This window comes from Punica granatum, unplaced genomic scaffold (genome assembly GCF_007655135.1).
Source record: "Punica granatum isolate Tunisia-2019 unplaced genomic scaffold, ASM765513v2 Contig00480, whole genome shotgun sequence".
Taxonomy (NCBI): domain Eukaryota; kingdom Viridiplantae; phylum Streptophyta; class Magnoliopsida; order Myrtales; family Lythraceae; genus Punica; species Punica granatum.
Window position 1 is genome coordinate 1 of NW_022204369.1, and position 14,560 is coordinate 14,560.

Consider the following 14,560-nt stretch of genomic DNA (forward strand, 5'->3'; position numbering starts at 1 on the left):
GGAACAAAGTGAATTCGAGCGCAAAGGTTGACGGTGCGATCATACCAGCACTAATGCACCGGATCCCATCAGAACTCCGAAGTTAAGCGTGCTTGGGCGAGAGTAGTACTAGGATGGGTGACCTCCTGGAAGTCCTCGTGTTGCACCTCCTTTTTCAATTTTTTTGCTGCTCGGGAAATGGCGAGAGGTTGGACGGGAATCCGATCGTTACGGTTAATGTTTTGGGCACGTGCTCACTCGCAAAAGGCTTAAGTTTCGTGGGTGAAATGCACTCGATACTTTTTTCTTCGTTTCTGCGCTCATTTGTGCATTTTTTTTTTCATTAGCTCTAAGAGGAACAAAGTGAATTCGAGCGCAAAGGTTGACGGGTGCGATCATACCAGCACTAATGACACGGATCCCATCAGAACTCCGAAGTTAAGCGTGCTTGGGCGAGAGTAGTAGTAGGACTAGGGTGACCTCCTGGGAAGTCCTCGTGTTGCACCCCTCCTTTTTCAATTTTTTTGCTGCTCGGGAAATGGCGAGAGGTTGGACGGGAATCCGATCGTTACGGTTAATGTTTTGGGCACGTGCTCACTCGCAAAAGGCTTAAGGTTCGTGGTGAAATGCACTCGATACTTTTTTTCTTTCGTTTATGCGCTCATTTGTACATTCTTTTTTTTTTCATTAGCTCTACGGAGGAACAAAGTGAATTCGAGCGCAAAGGTTGACGGGTGCGATCATACCAGCACTAATGCACGGATCCCATCAGAACTCCGAAGTTAAGCGTGCTTGCTGGGCGAGAGTAGTACTAGGATGGGTGACCTCCTGGGAAGTCCTCGTGTTGCACCCCTCCTTTTTCAATTTTTTTGCTGCTCGGGAAATGGCGAGAGGTTGGACGGGAATCCGATCGTTACGGTTAATGTTTTGGGCACGTGCTCACTCGCAAAAGGCTTAAGTTTCGTGGTGTGAAATGCACTCGATACTTTTTTCTTTCGTTTCTGCGCTCATTTGTGCATTTTTTTTTTCATTAGCTCTACGGAGGAACAAAGTGAATTCGAGCGCAAAGGTTGACCGGTGCGATCATACCAGCACTAATGCACCGGATCCCATCAGAACTCCGAAGTTAAGCGTGCTTGGGCGAGAGTAGTACTAGGATGGGTGACCTCCAGGGAAGTCCTCGTGTTGCACCCCTCCTTTTCAATTTTTTTGCTGCTCGGGAAATGGCGAGAGGTTGGACGGGAATCCGATCGTTACGGTTAATGTTTTGGGCTCGTGCTCACTCGCAAAAGGCTTAAGGTTCGTGGTGAAATGCACTCGATACTTTTTTTCTTTCGTTTCTGCGCTCATTGTGCATTTTTTTTCATTAGCTCTACGGAGAAAGGGCATCCAGAAAGCAAACACGATAGGGAACAAAGTGAATTCGAGCGCAAAGGTTGACGGGTGCGATCATACCAGCACTAATGCACCGGATCCCATCAGAACTCCGAAGTTAAGCGTGCTTGGGCGAGAGTAGTACTAGGATGGGTGACCTCCTGGGAAGTCCTCGTGTTGCACCCCTCCTTTTCAAATTTTTTTGCTGCTCGGGAAATGGCGAGAGGTTGGACGGGAATCCGATCGTTACGGTTAATGTTTTGGGCACGTGCTCACTCGCAAAAGGCTTAAGGTTCGTGGTGAAATGCACTCGATACTTTTTTTCTTTCGTTTCTGCGCTCATTTGTGCATTTTTTTTTCATTAGCTCTACGAGAAAGGGCATCCAGAAGCAAACACGATAGGGAAGTGAATTCGAGCGCAAAGGTTGACGGGTACGATCATACCAGCACTAATGCACCGGATCCCATCAGAACTCCGAAGTTAAGCGTGCTTGGGCGAGAGTAGTACTAGGATGGGTGACCTCCTGGGAAGTCCTCGTGTTGCACCCTCCTTTTTCAATTTTTTTGCTGCTCGGGAAATGGCGAGAGGTTGGACGGGAATCCGATCGTTACGGTTAATGTTTGGGCACGTGCTCACTCGCAAAAGGCTTAAGGTTTCGTGGTGAAATGCACTCGATACTTTTTTTCTTTCGTTTCTGCGCTCATTTGTGCATTTTTTTTTCATTAGCTCTGCGGAGGAACAAAGTGAATTCGAGCGCAAAGGTTGACGGGTGCGATCATACCAGCACTAATGCACCGGATCCCATCAGAACTCCGAAGTTAAGCGTGCTGGGCGAGAGAGTAGTACTAGGATGGGTGACCTCCTGGGAAGTCCTCGTGTTGCACCCTCCTTTTCAATTTTTTTTGCTGCTCGGGAAATGGCGAGAGGTTGGACGGGAATCCGATCGTTACGGTTAATGTTTTGGGCACGTGCTCACTCGCAAAAGGCTTAAGGTTCGTGGTGAAATGCACTCGATACTTTTTTTCTTTCGTTTCTGCGCTCATTTGTACATTCTTTTTTTTTTCATTAGCTCTGCGGAGGAAAAAGTGAATTCGAGCGCAAAGGTTGACGGGTGCGATCATACCAGCACTAATGCACCGGATCCCATCAGAACTCCGAAGTTAAGCGTGCTTGGGGAGGGAGAGTAGTACTAGGATGGGTGACCTCCTGGGAAGTCCTCGTGTTGCACCCCTCCTTTTTCAATTTTTTTTGCTGCTCGGGAAATGGCGAGAGGTTGGACGGGAATCCGATCGTTACGGTTAATGTTTTGGGCACGTGCTCACTCGCAAAAGGCTTAAGTTTCGTGGTGAAATGCACTCGATATTTTTTTCTTTCGTTTCTGCGCTCATTTGTGCATTTTTTTTTTCATTAGCTCTACGGAGGAGGAAAAAAGTGAATTCGAGCGCAAAGGTTGACGGGTGCGATCATACCAGCACTAATGCACCGGATCCCATCAGAACTCCGAAGTTAAGCGTGCTTGGGCGAGAGTAGTACTAGGATGGGTGACCTCCTGGGAAGTCCTCGTGTTGCACCCCTCCTTTTTCAATTTTTTTGCTGCTCGGGAAATGGCGAGAGGTTGGACGGGAATCCGATCGTTACGGTTAATGTTTTGGGCACGTGCTCACTCGCAAAAGGCTTAAGTTCGTGGTGAAATGCACTCGATACTTTTTTCTTTCGTTTCTGCGCTCATTTGTACATTCTTTTTTTTTCATTAGCTCTACGGAGGAACAAAGTGAATTCGAGCGCAAAGGTTGACGGGTGCGATCATACCAGCACTAATGCACCGGATCCCATCAGAACTCCGAAGTTAAGCGTGCTTGGCGAGAGTAGTACTAGGATGGGTGACCTCCTGGGAAGTCCTCGTGTTGCACCCCTCCTTTTTCAATTTTTTTGCTGCTCGGGAAATGGCGAGAGGTTGGACGGGAATCCGATCGTTACGGTTAATGTTTTGGGCACGTGCTCACTCGCAAAAGGCTTAAGTTTCGTGGTGAAATGCACTCGATACTTTTTTCTTTCGTTCTGCGCTCATTTGTGCATTTTTTTTTTCATTAGCTCTACGGAGGAAAAGTGAATTCGAGCGCAAAGGTTGACGGTGCGATCATACCAGCACTAATGCACCGGATCCCATCAGAACTCCGAAGTTAAGCGTGCTTGGGCGAGAGTAGTACTAGGATGGGTGACCTCCTGGGAAGTCCTCGTGTTGCACCCCTCCTTTTCAATTTTTTTTGCTGCTCGGGAAATGGCGAGAGGTTGGACGGGAATCCGATCGTTACGGTTAATGTTTTGGGCACGTGCTCACTCGCAAAAGGCTTAAGGTTCGTGGTGAAATGCACTCGATACTTTTTTTCTTTCGTTTCTGCGCTCATTTGTACATTCTTTTTTTTTTCATTAGCTCTGCGGAGGAACAAAGTGAATTCGAGCGCAAAGGTTGACGGGTGCGATCATACCGGCACTAATGCACCGGATCCCATCAGAACTCCGAAGTTAAGCGTGCTTGGGCGAGAGTAGTACTAGGATGGGTGACCTCCTGGGAAGTCCTCGTGTTGCACCCCTCCTTTTTCAATTTTTTTGCTGCTCGGGAAATGGGGAAGAGGTTGTTGACGGGAATCCGATCGTTACGGTTAATGTTTTGGGCACGTGCTCACTCGCAAAAGGCTTAAGTTTCGTGGTGTGAAATGCACTCGATACTTTTTTTCTTTCGTTTCTGCGCTCATTTGTGCATTTTTTTTTTCATTAGCTCTACGGAGGAACAAAGTGAATTCGAGCGCAAAGGTTGACGGGTGCGATCATACCAGCACTAATGCACGGATCCCATCAGAACTCCGAAGTTAAGCGTGCTTGGGCGAGAGTAGTACTAGGATGGGTGACCTCTGGGAAGTCCTCGTGTTGCACCCCTCCTTTTCAATTTTTTTGCTGCTCGGGAAATGGCGAGAGGTTGGACGGGAATCCGATCGTTACGGTTAATGTTTTGGGCACGTGCTCACTCGCAAAAGGCTTAAGGTTCGTGGTGAAATGCACTCGATACTTTTTTTCTTTCGTTTCTGCGCTCATTTGTGCATTTTTTTTTCATTAGCTCTACGGAGGAACAAAGTGAATTCGAGCGCAAAGGTTGACGGTGCGATCATACCAGCACTAATGCACCGGATCCCATCAGAACTCCGAAGTTAAGCGTGCTTGGGCGAGAGTAGTACTAGGATGGGTGACCTCCTGGGAAGTCCTCGTGTTGCACCCCTCCTTTTCAATTTTTTTTTTGCTGCTCGGGAAATGGCGAGAGGTTGGACGGGAATCCGATCGTTACGGTTAATGTTTTGGCACGTGCTCACTCGCAAAAGGCTTAAGGTTCGTGGTGAAATGCACTCGATACTTTTTTTCTTTCGTTTCTGCGCTCATTTGTGCATTTTTTTTTTCATTAGCTCTACGGAGGAACAAAGTGAATTCGAGCGCAAAGGTTGACCGGTGCGATCATACCAGCACTAATGCACCGGATCCCATCAGAACTCCGAAGTTAAGCGTGCTTGGGCGAGAGTAGTACTAGGATGGGTGACCTCCTGGGAAGTCCTCGTGTTGCACCCTCCTTTTTCAATTTTTTTTGCTGCTCGGGAAATGGCGAGAGGTTGGACGGGAATCCGATCGTTACGGTTAATGTTTTGGGCACGTGTCTCGCCCTCGCAAAAGGCTTAAGTTTCGTGGTGAAATGCACTCGATATTTTTTCTTTCGTTTCTGCGCTCATTTGTGCATTTTTTTTTCATTAGCTCTACGGAGGAACAAAGTGAATTCGAGCGCAAAGGTTGACGGGTGCGATCATACCAGCACTAATGCACCGGATCCCATCAGAACTCCGAAGTTAAGCGTGCTTGGGCGAGAGTAGTACTAGGATGGGTGACCTCCTGGGAAGTCCTCGTGTTGCACCCCTCCTTTTTCAATTTTTTTTGCTGCTCGGGAAATGGCGAGGGTTGGACGGGAATCCGATCGTTACGGTTAATGTTTTGGGCACGTGCTCACTCGCAAAAGGCTTAAGGTTCGTGGTGAAATGCACTCGATACTTTTTTTCTTTCGTTTCTGCGCTCATTTGTGCTTTTTTTCATTAGCTCTACGGAGAAAAGGGCATCCAGAAGCAAACACGATGGGAACAAAGTGAATTCGAGCGCAAAGGTTGACGGGTACTATCATACCAGCACTAATGCACCGGATCCCATCAGAACTCCGAAGTTAAGCGTGCTTGGGCGAGAGTAGTACTAGGATGGGTGACCTCCTGGGAAGTCCTCGTGTTGCACCCTCCTTTTCAATTTTTTTTGCTGCTCGGGAAATGGCGAGAGGTTGGACGGGAATCCAATCGTTACGGTTAATGTTTTGGGCACGTGCTCACTCGCAAAAGGCTTAAGGTTCGTGGTGTAATGCACTCGATACTTTTTCTCTTTCGTTTCTGCGCTCATTTGTGCATTTTTTTTTCATTAGCTCTACGGAGGAACAAAGTGAATTCGAGCGCAAAGGTTGACGGGTGCGATCATACCAGCACTAATGCACCGGTTCCCATCAGAACTCCGAAGTTAAGCGTGCTTGGGCGAGAGTAGTACTAGGATGGGTGACCTCCTGGGAAGTCCTCGTGTTGCACCCCTCCTTTTTCAATTTTTTTTGCAGCTCGGGAAATGGCGAGAGGTTGGACGGGAATCCGATCGTTACGGTTAATGTTTTGGGCACGTGCTCACTCGCAAAAGGCTTAAGGTTCGTGGTGGTGAAATGCACTCGATACTTTTTTTCTTTCGTTTCTGCGCTCATGTACATTTTTTTTTTTTCATTAGCTCTACGGAGGAACAAAGTGAATTCGAGCGCAAAGGTTGACGGGTGCGATCATACCAGCACTAATGCACCGGATCCCATCAGAACTCCGAAGTTAAGCGTGCTTGGGCGAGAGTAGTACTAGGATGGGTGACCTCCTGGGAAGTCCTCGTGTTGCACCCCTCCTTTTTAATTTTTTTTGCTGCTCGGGAAATGGCGAGAGTTGGACGGGAATCCGATCGTTACGGTTAATGTTTTGGGCACGTGCTCACTCGCAAAAGGCTTAAGGTTCGTGGTGAAATGCACTCGATACTTTTTTCTTTCGTTTCTGCGCTCATTGTGCATTTTTTTTTTTATTAGCTCTACGGAGGAACAAAGTGAATTCGAGCGCAAAGGTTGACGGGTGCGATCATACCAGCACTAATGCACCGGATCCCATCAGAACTCCGAAGTTAAGCGTGCTTGGGCGAGAGTAGTACTAGGATGGGTGACCTCCTGGGAAGTCCTCGTGTTGCACCCCTCTTTTTCAATTTTTTTTTGCTGCTCGGGAAATGGCGAGAGGTTGGACGGGAATCCGATCGTTACGGTTAATGTTTTGGGCACGTGCTCACTCGCAAAAGGCTTAAGTTCGTGGTGAAATGCACTCGATACTTTTTTTCTTTCGTTTCTGCGCTCATTTTGCATTTTTTTTTCATTAGCTCTACGGAGGAACAAAGTGAATTCGAGCGCAAAGGTTGACGGGTGCGATCATACCAGCACTAATGCACCGGATCCCATCAGAACTCCGAAGTTAAGCGTGCTTGGGCGAGAGTAGTACTAGGATGGGTGACCTCCTGGGAAGTCCTCGTGTTGCACCCCTCCTTTTTAATTTTTTTTTTGCTGCTCGGGAAATGTCCGACGTTGGACGGGAATCCGATCGTTACGGTTAATGTTTTGGGCACGTGCTCACTCGCAAAAGGCTTAAGGTTCGTGTGTGAAATGCACTCGATACTTTTTTTCTTTCGTTTCTGCGCTCATTTGTGCTTTTTTTTTTTCATTAGCTCTACGGAGAAAAAAAGTGAATTCGAGCGCAAAGGTTGACGGGTGCGATCATACCAGCACTAATGCACCGGATCCCATCAGAACTCCGAAGTTAAGCGTGCTTGGGCGAGAGTAGTACTAGGATGGGTGACCTCCTGGGAAGTCCTCGTGTTGCACCCCTCCTTTTCAATTTTTTTTGCTGCTCGGGAAATGGCGAGAGGTTGGACGGGAATCCGATCGTTACGGTTAATGTTTTGGGCACGTGCTCACTCGCAAAAGGCTTAAGTTCGTGGTGAAATGCACTCGATACTTTTTTCTTTCGTTTCTGCGCTCATTTGTGCATTTTTTTTTTTCATTAGCTCTACGGAGGAACAAAGTGAATTCGAGCGCAAAGGTTGACGGGTGCGATCATACCAGCACTAATGCACCGGATCCCATCAGAACTCCGAAGTTAAGCGTGCTTGGGCGAGAGTAGTACTAGGATGGGTGACCTCCTGGGAAGTCCTCGTGTTGCACCCCTCCTTTTCAATTTTTTTTGCTGCTCGGGAAAATGGCGAGAGGTTGGACGGGAATCCGATCGTTACGGTTAATGTTTTGGGCACGTGCTCACTCGCAAAAGGCTTAAGGTTCGTGGTGAAATGCACTCGATACTTTTTTTTTTCTTTCGTTTCTGCGCTCATTGTGCATTTTTTTTTTTTCATTAGCTCTACGGAGGAACAAAGTGAATTCGAGCGCAAAGGTTGACGGGTGCGATCATACCAGCACTAATGCACCGGATCCCATCAGAACTCCGAAGTTAAGCGTGCTTGGGCGAGAGTAGTACTAGGATGGGTGACCTCCTGGGAAGTCCTCGTGTTGCACCCCTCCTTTTTAATTTTTTTGCTGCTCGGGAAACTGGCGAGAGGTTGGACGGGAATCCGATCGTTACGGTTAATGTTTTGGGCACGTGCTCACTCGCAAAAGGCTTAAGGTTCGTGGTGAAATGCACTCGATACTTTTTTTCTTTCGTTTCTGCGCTCATTTGTGCATTTTTTTTTTCATTAGCTCTACGGAGGAACAAAGTGAATTCGAGCGCAAAGGTTGACTGGTGCGATCATACCAGCACTAATGCACCGGATCCCATCAGAACTCCGAAGTTAAGCGTGCTTGGGCGAGAGTAGTACTAGGATGGGTGACCTCCTGGGAAGTCCTCGTGTTGCACCCCTCCTTTTTAATTTTTTTTGCTGCTCGGGAAACTGTCCGACGTTGGACGGGAATCCGATCGTTACGGTTAATGTTTTGGGCACGTGCTCACTCGCAAAAGGCGTAAGGTTCGTTGTGAAATGCACTCGATATTTTTTCTTTCGTTTCTGCGCTCATTTTTGCATTTTTTTTTCATTAGCTCTACGGAGGAACAAAGTGAATTCGAGCGCAAAGGTTGACGGGTGCGATCATACCAGCACTAATGCACCGGATCCCATCAGAACTCCGAAGTTAAGCGTGCTTGGGCGAGAGTAGTACTAGGATGGGTGACCTCCTGGGAAGTCCTCGTGTTGCACCCCTCCTTTTTAATTTTTTTTGCTGCTCGGGAAACTGTCCGACGTTGGACGGGAATCCGATCGTTACGGTTAATGTTTTGGGCACGTGCTCACTCGCAAAAGGCGAAGGTTCGTTGTGAAATGCACTCGATACTTTTTTCTTTCGTTTCTGCGCTCATTTTGCATTTTTTTTTCATTAGCTCTACGGAGGAACAAAGTGAATTCGAGCGCAAAGGTTGACGGTGCGATCATACCAGCACTAATGCACCGGATCCCATCAGAACTCCGAAGTTAAGCGTGCTTGGGCGAGAGTAGTACTAGGATGGGTGACCTCCTGGGAAGTCCTCGTGTTGCACCCCTCCTTTTTAATTTTTTTTTGCTGCTCGGGAAAATGTCCGACGTTGGACGGGAATCCGATCGTTACGGTTAATGTTTGGGCACGTGCTCACTCGCAAAAGGCGTAAGGTTCGTGTGAAATGCACTCGATACTTTTTTCTTTCGTTTCTGCGCTCATTTTGCATTTTTTTTTCATTAGCTCTACGGAGGAACAAAGTGAATTCGAGCGCAAAGGTTGACGGGTGCGATCATACCAGCACTAATGCACCGGATCCCATCAGAACTCCGAAGTTAAGCGTGCTTGGGGGCGAGAGTAGTACTAGGATGGGTGACCTCCTGGGAAGTCCTCGTGTTGCACCCCTCCTTTTTAATTTTTTTTTGCTGCTGCTCGGGAAACTGTCCGACGTTGGACGGGAATCCCATCGTTACGGTTAATGTTTTGGGCACGTGCTCACTCGCAAAAGGCGTAAGGTTCGTTGTGAAATGCACTCGATACTTTTTCTTTCGTTTCTGCGCTCATTTTTGCATTTTTTTTCATTAGCTCTACGGAGGAACAAAGTGAATTCGAGCGCAAAGGTTGACGGGTGCGATCATACCAGCACTAATGCACCGGATCCCATCAGAACTCCGAAGTTAAGCGTGCTTGGGCGAGAGTAGTACTAGGATGGGTGACCTCCTGGGAAGTCCTCGTGTTGCACCCCTCCTTTTTAATTTTTTTTTGCTGCTCGGGAAACTGTCCGACGTTGGACGGGAATCCGATCGTTACGGTTAATGTTTTGGGCACGTGCTCACTCGCAAAAGGCGTAAGGTTCGTGTGAAATGCACTCGATACTTTTTTTCTTTCGTTTCTGCGCTCATTTTTGCATTTTTTTTTCATTAGCTCTACGGAGGAACAAAGTGAATTCGAGCGCAAAGGTTGACGGGTGCGATCATACCAGCACTAATGCACCGGATCCCATCAGAACTCCGAAGTTAAGCGTGCTTGGGCGAGAGAGTAGTACTAGGATGGGTGACCTCCTGGGAAGTCCTCGTGTTGCACCCCTCCTTTTAATTTTTTTTGCTGCTCGGGAACTGTCCGACGTTGGACGGGAATCCCATCGTTACGGTTAATGTTTTGGGCACGTGCTCACTCGCAAAAGGCGTAAGGTTCGTTGTGAAATGCACTCGATACTTTTTTTCTTTCGTTTCTGCGCTCATTTTGCATTTTTTTTTTCATTAGCTCTACGGAGGAACAAAGTGAATTCGAGCGCAAAGGTTGACGGGTGCGATCATACCAGCACTAATGCACCGGATCCCATCAGAACTCCGAAGTTAAGCGTGCTTGGGCGAGAGTAGTACTAGGATGGGTGACCTCCTGGGAAGTCCTCGTGTTGCACCCCTCCTTTTTAATTTTTTTTTGCTGCTCGGGAAACTGTCCGACGTTGGACGGGAATCCCATCGTTACGGTTAATGTTTTGGGCACGTGCTCACTCGCAAAAGGCGTAAGGTTCGTTGTGAAATGCACTCGATACTTTTTTTCTTTCGTTTCTGCGCTCATTTTTGCATTTTTTTTTTCATTAGCTCTACGGAGGAACAAAGTGAATTCGAGCGCAAAGGTTGACGGGTGCGATCATACCAGCACTAATGCACCGGATCCCATCAGAACTCCGAAGTTAAGCGTGCTTGGCGAGGGCGAGAGTAGTACTAGGATGGGTGACCTCCTGGGAAGTCCTCGTGTTGCACCCCTCCTTTTTAATTTTTTTTTGCTGCTCGGGAAACTGTCCGACGTTGGACGGGAATCCCATCGTTACGGTTAATGTTTTGGGCACGTGCTCACTCGCAAAAGGCGTAAGGTTCGTGGTGAAATGCACTCGATACTTTTTTTCTTTCGTTTCTGCGCTCATTTTTGCATTTTTTTTTCATTAGCTCTACGGAGGAACAAAGTGAATTCGAGCGCAAAGGTTGACGGGTGCGATCATACCAGCACTAATGCACCGGATCCCATCAGAACTCCGAAGTTAAGCGTGCTTGGGCGGGCGAGAGTAGTACTAGGATGGGTGACCTCCTGGGAAGTCCTCGTGTTGCACCCCTCCTTTTAATTTTTTTTTGCTGCTCGGGAAACTGTCCGACGTTGGACGGGAATCCCATCGTTACGGTTAATGTTTTGGGCACGTGCTCACTCGCAAAAGGCGTAAGGTTCGTTGTGAAATGCACTCGATACTTTTTTTCTTTCGTTTCTGCGCTCATTTTTGCATTTTTTTTTTCATTAGCTCTACGGAGGAACAAAGTGAATTCGAGCGCAAAGGTTGACGGGTGCGATCATACCAGCACTAATGCACCGGATCCCATCAGAACTCCGAAGTTAAGCGTGCTTGGGCGAGAGTAGTACTAGGATGGGTGACCTCCTGGGAAGTCCTCGTGTTGCACCCCTCCTTTTTAATTTTTTTTTGCTGCTCGGGAAACTGTCCGACGTTGGACGGGAATCCGATCGTTACGGTTAATGTTTTGGGCACGTGCTCACTCGCAAAAGGCGTAAGGTTCGTTGTGAAATGCACTCGATACTTTTTTTCTTTCGTTTCTGCGCTCATTTTTGCATTTTTTTTTTCATTAGCTCTACGGAGGAACAAAGTGAATTCGAGCGCAAAGGTTGACGGGTGCGATCATACCAGCACTAATGCACCGGATCCCATCAGAACTCCGAAGTTAAGCGTGCTTGGGCGAGAGTAGTACTAGGATGGGTGACCTCCTGGGAAGTCCTCGTGTTGCACCCCTCCTTTTTAATTTTTTTTTGCTGCTCGGGAAACTGTCCGACGTTGGACGGGAATCCGATCGTTACGGTTAATGTTTTGGGCACGTGCTCACTCGCAAAAGGCGTAAGGTTCGTTGTGAAATGCACTCGATACTTTTTTCTTTCGTTTCTGCGCTCATTTTTGCATTTTTTTTTCATTAGCTCTACGGAGGAACAAAGTGAATTCGAGCGCAAAGGTTGACGGGTGCGATCATACCAGCACTAATGCACCGGATCCCATCAGAACTCCGAAGTTAAGCGTGCTTGGGCGAGAGAGAGTAGTACTAGGATGGGTGACCTCCTGGGAAGTCCTCGTGTTGCACCCCTCCTTTTAATTTTTTTTTGCTGCTCGGGAAACTGTCCGACGTTGGACGGGAATCCCATCGTTACGGTTAATGTTTTGGGCACGTGCTCACTCGCAAAAGGCGTAAGGTTCGTTGTGAAATGCACTCGATACTTTTTTTCTTTCGTTTCTGCGCTCATTTTTGCATTTTTTTTTCATTAGCTCTACGGAGGAACAAAGTGAATTCGAGCGCAAAGGTTGACGGGTGCGATCATACCAGCACTAATGCACCGGATCCCATCAGAACTCCGAAGTTAAGCGTGCTTGGGCGAGAGTAGTACTAGGATGGGTGACCTCCTGGGAAGTCCTCGTGTTGCACCCCTCCTTTTTAATTTTTTTTTGCTGCTCGGGAAACTGTCCGACGTTGGACGGGAATCCCATCGTTACGGTTAATGTTTTGGGCACGTGCTCACTCGCAAAAGGCGTAAGGTTCGTTGTGAAATGCACTCGATACTTTTTTTCTTTCGTTTCTGCGCTCATTTTTGCATTTTTTTTTCATTAGCTCTACGGAGGAACAAAGTGAATTCGAGCGCAAAGGTTGACGGGTGCGATCATACCAGCACTAATGCACCGGATCCCATCAGAACTCCGAAGTTAAGCGTGCTTGGGGAGAGTAGTACTAGGATGGGTGACCTCCTGGGAAGTCCTCGTGTTGCACCCCTCCTTTTTAATTTTTTTTTGCTGCTCGGGAAACTGTCCGACGTTGGACGGGAATCCCATCGTTACGGTTAATGTTTTGGGCACGTGCTCACTCGCAAAAGGCGTAGGTTCGTTGTGAAATGCACTCGATACTTTTTTTCTTTCGTTTCTGCGCTCATTTTTGCATTTTTTTTTCATTAGCTCTACGGAGGAACAAAGTGAATTCGAGCGCAAAGGTTGACGGGTGCGATCATACCAGCACTAATGCACCGGATCCCATCAGAACTCCGAAGTTAAGCGTGCTTGGGCGAGAGTAGTACTAGGATGGGTGACCTCCTGGGAAGTCCTCGTGTTGCACCCCTCCTTTTTAATTTTTTTTTGCTGCTCGGGAAACTGTCCGACGTTGGACGGGAATCCCATCGTTACGGTTAATGTTTTGGGCACGTGCTCACTCGCAAAAGGCGTAAGGTTCGTTGTGAAATGCACTCGATACTTTCTTTCTTTCGTTTCTGCGCTCATTTTTGCATTTTTTTTTCATTAGCTCTACGGAGGAACAAAGTGAATTCGAGCGCAAAGGTTGACGGGTGCGATCATACCAGCACTAATGCACCGGATCCCATCAGAACTCCGAAGTTAAGCGTGCTTGGGCGAGAGTAGTACTAGGATGGGTGACCTCCTGGGAAGTCCTCGTGTTGCACCCCTCCTTTTTAATTTTTTTTTGCTGCTCGGGAAACTGTCCGACGTTGGACGGGAATCCATCGTTACGGTTAATGTTTTGGGCACGTGCTCACTCGCAAAAGGCGTAAGGTTCGTTGTGAAATGCACTCGATACTTTTTTCTTTCGTTTCTGCGCTCATTTTTGCATTTTTTTTTTTCATTAGCTCTACGGAGGAACAAAGTGAATTCGAGCGCAAAGGTTGACGGGTGCGATCATACCAGCACTAATGCACCGGATCCCATCAGAACTCCGAAGTTAAGCGTGCTTGGGCGAGAGTAGTACTAGGATGGGTGACCTCCTGGGAAGTCCTCGTGTTGCACCCCTCCTTTTTAATTTTTTTTTGCTGCTCGGGAAACTGTCCGACGTTGGACGGGAATCCCATCGTTACGGTTAATGTTTTGGGCACGTGCTCACTCGCAAAAGGCGTAAGGTTCGTTGTGAAATGCACTCGATACTTTTTTTCTTTCGTTTCTGCGCTCATTTTTGCATTTTTTTTTTCATTAGCTCTACGGAGGAACAAAGTGAATTCGAGCGCAAAGGTTGACGGGTGCGATCATACCAGCACTAATGCACCGGATCCCATCAGAACTCCGAAGTTAAGCGTGCTTGGGCGAGAGTAGTACTAGGATGGGTGACCTCCTGGGAAGTCCTCGTGTTGCACCCCTCCTTTTTAATTTTTTTTTGCTGCTCGGGAAACTGTCCGACGTTGGACGGGAATCCCATCGTTACGGTTAATGTTTTGGGCACGTGCTCACTCGCAAAAGGCGTAAGGTTCGTTGTGAAATGCACTCGATACTTTTTTTCTTTCGTTTCTGCGCTCATTTTGCATTTTTTTTTCATTAGCTCTACGGAAACAAAGTTTCGAGCGCAAAGCGGGTGCTCATACCAGCACTAATGCACCGCCCATCAGAGAGTAGTACTAGGATGGGTGACCTCCTGGGAAGTCCTCGTGTTGCACCCCTCCTTTTTAATTTTTTTTTGCTGCTCGGGAAACTGTCCGACGTTGGACGGGAATCCCATCGTTACGGTTAATGTTTTGGGCACGTGCTC

The 14,560-nt window shown here is 47.6% G+C and overlaps 42 non-coding genes across 42 annotated transcripts; all 42 read left to right on the forward strand.

Moving 5' to 3' along the window:
- The first annotated feature begins 31 nt into the window (after positions 1 to 31).
- LOC116190684 lies at positions 32 to 149 on the forward strand. Its single transcript, XR_004152889.1, has one exon. It is a non-coding gene; the product is annotated as a 5S ribosomal RNA (ribosomal RNA).
- A 217-nt stretch (positions 150 to 366) lies between these two features.
- On the forward strand, positions 367 to 487 carry LOC116190724. Its single transcript, XR_004152924.1, has one exon. It is a non-coding gene; the product is annotated as a 5S ribosomal RNA (ribosomal RNA).
- Positions 488 to 711: 224 nt separating this feature from the next.
- LOC116190709 lies at positions 712 to 832 on the forward strand. The gene has a single exon (XR_004152911.1). It is a non-coding gene; the product is annotated as a 5S ribosomal RNA (ribosomal RNA).
- Positions 833 to 1,054: 222 nt separating this feature from the next.
- Positions 1,055 to 1,173, forward strand: LOC116190652. Its single transcript, XR_004152858.1, has one exon. It is a non-coding gene; the product is annotated as a 5S ribosomal RNA (ribosomal RNA).
- A 247-nt stretch (positions 1,174 to 1,420) lies between these two features.
- LOC116190476 lies at positions 1,421 to 1,539 on the forward strand. Its single transcript, XR_004152676.1, has one exon. It is a non-coding gene; the product is annotated as a 5S ribosomal RNA (ribosomal RNA).
- Positions 1,540 to 1,783: 244 nt separating this feature from the next.
- Positions 1,784 to 1,902, forward strand: LOC116190649. Its single transcript, XR_004152856.1, has one exon. It is a non-coding gene; the product is annotated as a 5S ribosomal RNA (ribosomal RNA).
- A 219-nt stretch (positions 1,903 to 2,121) lies between these two features.
- LOC116190706 lies at positions 2,122 to 2,241 on the forward strand. Its single transcript, XR_004152907.1, has one exon. It is a non-coding gene; the product is annotated as a 5S ribosomal RNA (ribosomal RNA).
- Positions 2,242 to 2,463: 222 nt separating this feature from the next.
- On the forward strand, positions 2,464 to 2,585 carry LOC116190708. The gene has a single exon (XR_004152910.1). It is a non-coding gene; the product is annotated as a 5S ribosomal RNA (ribosomal RNA).
- A 224-nt stretch (positions 2,586 to 2,809) lies between these two features.
- On the forward strand, positions 2,810 to 2,928 carry LOC116190590. The gene has a single exon (XR_004152795.1). It is a non-coding gene; the product is annotated as a 5S ribosomal RNA (ribosomal RNA).
- A 221-nt stretch (positions 2,929 to 3,149) lies between these two features.
- On the forward strand, positions 3,150 to 3,267 carry LOC116190682. The gene has a single exon (XR_004152887.1). It is a non-coding gene; the product is annotated as a 5S ribosomal RNA (ribosomal RNA).
- Positions 3,268 to 3,483: 216 nt separating this feature from the next.
- LOC116190633 lies at positions 3,484 to 3,602 on the forward strand. The gene has a single exon (XR_004152840.1). It is a non-coding gene; the product is annotated as a 5S ribosomal RNA (ribosomal RNA).
- Positions 3,603 to 3,826: 224 nt separating this feature from the next.
- Positions 3,827 to 3,945, forward strand: LOC116190621. The gene has a single exon (XR_004152828.1). It is a non-coding gene; the product is annotated as a 5S ribosomal RNA (ribosomal RNA).
- Positions 3,946 to 4,171: 226 nt separating this feature from the next.
- LOC116190707 lies at positions 4,172 to 4,288 on the forward strand. Its single transcript, XR_004152908.1, has one exon. It is a non-coding gene; the product is annotated as a 5S ribosomal RNA (ribosomal RNA).
- A 218-nt stretch (positions 4,289 to 4,506) lies between these two features.
- On the forward strand, positions 4,507 to 4,625 carry LOC116190634. The gene has a single exon (XR_004152841.1). It is a non-coding gene; the product is annotated as a 5S ribosomal RNA (ribosomal RNA).
- A 222-nt stretch (positions 4,626 to 4,847) lies between these two features.
- Positions 4,848 to 4,966, forward strand: LOC116190643. Its single transcript, XR_004152850.1, has one exon. It is a non-coding gene; the product is annotated as a 5S ribosomal RNA (ribosomal RNA).
- A 221-nt stretch (positions 4,967 to 5,187) lies between these two features.
- On the forward strand, positions 5,188 to 5,306 carry LOC116190705. The gene has a single exon (XR_004152906.1). It is a non-coding gene; the product is annotated as a 5S ribosomal RNA (ribosomal RNA).
- A 246-nt stretch (positions 5,307 to 5,552) lies between these two features.
- On the forward strand, positions 5,553 to 5,671 carry LOC116190680. Its single transcript, XR_004152885.1, has one exon. It is a non-coding gene; the product is annotated as a 5S ribosomal RNA (ribosomal RNA).
- Positions 5,672 to 5,890: 219 nt separating this feature from the next.
- On the forward strand, positions 5,891 to 6,009 carry LOC116190645. The gene has a single exon (XR_004152852.1). It is a non-coding gene; the product is annotated as a 5S ribosomal RNA (ribosomal RNA).
- Positions 6,010 to 6,234: 225 nt separating this feature from the next.
- On the forward strand, positions 6,235 to 6,353 carry LOC116190737. The gene has a single exon (XR_004152936.1). It is a non-coding gene; the product is annotated as a 5S ribosomal RNA (ribosomal RNA).
- A 218-nt stretch (positions 6,354 to 6,571) lies between these two features.
- LOC116190749 lies at positions 6,572 to 6,690 on the forward strand. Its single transcript, XR_004152947.1, has one exon. It is a non-coding gene; the product is annotated as a 5S ribosomal RNA (ribosomal RNA).
- Positions 6,691 to 6,909: 219 nt separating this feature from the next.
- On the forward strand, positions 6,910 to 7,028 carry LOC116190483. Its single transcript, XR_004152682.1, has one exon. It is a non-coding gene; the product is annotated as a 5S ribosomal RNA (ribosomal RNA).
- A 223-nt stretch (positions 7,029 to 7,251) lies between these two features.
- On the forward strand, positions 7,252 to 7,370 carry LOC116190494. Its single transcript, XR_004152693.1, has one exon. It is a non-coding gene; the product is annotated as a 5S ribosomal RNA (ribosomal RNA).
- Positions 7,371 to 7,590: 220 nt separating this feature from the next.
- Positions 7,591 to 7,709, forward strand: LOC116190505. The gene has a single exon (XR_004152704.1). It is a non-coding gene; the product is annotated as a 5S ribosomal RNA (ribosomal RNA).
- A 226-nt stretch (positions 7,710 to 7,935) lies between these two features.
- Positions 7,936 to 8,054, forward strand: LOC116190517. The gene has a single exon (XR_004152715.1). It is a non-coding gene; the product is annotated as a 5S ribosomal RNA (ribosomal RNA).
- Positions 8,055 to 8,275: 221 nt separating this feature from the next.
- LOC116190626 lies at positions 8,276 to 8,394 on the forward strand. The gene has a single exon (XR_004152833.1). It is a non-coding gene; the product is annotated as a 5S ribosomal RNA (ribosomal RNA).
- A 218-nt stretch (positions 8,395 to 8,612) lies between these two features.
- LOC116190528 lies at positions 8,613 to 8,731 on the forward strand. Its single transcript, XR_004152726.1, has one exon. It is a non-coding gene; the product is annotated as a 5S ribosomal RNA (ribosomal RNA).
- Positions 8,732 to 8,947: 216 nt separating this feature from the next.
- On the forward strand, positions 8,948 to 9,066 carry LOC116190635. Its single transcript, XR_004152842.1, has one exon. It is a non-coding gene; the product is annotated as a 5S ribosomal RNA (ribosomal RNA).
- Positions 9,067 to 9,283: 217 nt separating this feature from the next.
- Positions 9,284 to 9,404, forward strand: LOC116190656. Its single transcript, XR_004152862.1, has one exon. It is a non-coding gene; the product is annotated as a 5S ribosomal RNA (ribosomal RNA).
- Positions 9,405 to 9,625: 221 nt separating this feature from the next.
- On the forward strand, positions 9,626 to 9,744 carry LOC116190539. The gene has a single exon (XR_004152737.1). It is a non-coding gene; the product is annotated as a 5S ribosomal RNA (ribosomal RNA).
- A 220-nt stretch (positions 9,745 to 9,964) lies between these two features.
- On the forward strand, positions 9,965 to 10,085 carry LOC116190666. Its single transcript, XR_004152872.1, has one exon. It is a non-coding gene; the product is annotated as a 5S ribosomal RNA (ribosomal RNA).
- Positions 10,086 to 10,303: 218 nt separating this feature from the next.
- Positions 10,304 to 10,422, forward strand: LOC116190550. Its single transcript, XR_004152748.1, has one exon. It is a non-coding gene; the product is annotated as a 5S ribosomal RNA (ribosomal RNA).
- A 222-nt stretch (positions 10,423 to 10,644) lies between these two features.
- Positions 10,645 to 10,768, forward strand: LOC116190693. The gene has a single exon (XR_004152898.1). It is a non-coding gene; the product is annotated as a 5S ribosomal RNA (ribosomal RNA).
- A 221-nt stretch (positions 10,769 to 10,989) lies between these two features.
- Positions 10,990 to 11,112, forward strand: LOC116190681. Its single transcript, XR_004152886.1, has one exon. It is a non-coding gene; the product is annotated as a 5S ribosomal RNA (ribosomal RNA).
- Positions 11,113 to 11,333: 221 nt separating this feature from the next.
- Positions 11,334 to 11,452, forward strand: LOC116190561. The gene has a single exon (XR_004152761.1). It is a non-coding gene; the product is annotated as a 5S ribosomal RNA (ribosomal RNA).
- Positions 11,453 to 11,674: 222 nt separating this feature from the next.
- LOC116190573 lies at positions 11,675 to 11,793 on the forward strand. Its single transcript, XR_004152774.1, has one exon. It is a non-coding gene; the product is annotated as a 5S ribosomal RNA (ribosomal RNA).
- A 220-nt stretch (positions 11,794 to 12,013) lies between these two features.
- LOC116190688 lies at positions 12,014 to 12,136 on the forward strand. Its single transcript, XR_004152893.1, has one exon. It is a non-coding gene; the product is annotated as a 5S ribosomal RNA (ribosomal RNA).
- Positions 12,137 to 12,356: 220 nt separating this feature from the next.
- Positions 12,357 to 12,475, forward strand: LOC116190584. The gene has a single exon (XR_004152788.1). It is a non-coding gene; the product is annotated as a 5S ribosomal RNA (ribosomal RNA).
- Positions 12,476 to 12,696: 221 nt separating this feature from the next.
- On the forward strand, positions 12,697 to 12,814 carry LOC116190695. The gene has a single exon (XR_004152900.1). It is a non-coding gene; the product is annotated as a 5S ribosomal RNA (ribosomal RNA).
- Positions 12,815 to 13,034: 220 nt separating this feature from the next.
- LOC116190596 lies at positions 13,035 to 13,153 on the forward strand. Its single transcript, XR_004152802.1, has one exon. It is a non-coding gene; the product is annotated as a 5S ribosomal RNA (ribosomal RNA).
- Positions 13,154 to 13,374: 221 nt separating this feature from the next.
- On the forward strand, positions 13,375 to 13,493 carry LOC116190607. The gene has a single exon (XR_004152815.1). It is a non-coding gene; the product is annotated as a 5S ribosomal RNA (ribosomal RNA).
- A 221-nt stretch (positions 13,494 to 13,714) lies between these two features.
- Positions 13,715 to 13,833, forward strand: LOC116190619. The gene has a single exon (XR_004152826.1). It is a non-coding gene; the product is annotated as a 5S ribosomal RNA (ribosomal RNA).
- A 222-nt stretch (positions 13,834 to 14,055) lies between these two features.
- On the forward strand, positions 14,056 to 14,174 carry LOC116190630. The gene has a single exon (XR_004152837.1). It is a non-coding gene; the product is annotated as a 5S ribosomal RNA (ribosomal RNA).
- Positions 14,175 to 14,560: the final 386 nt, after the last annotated feature.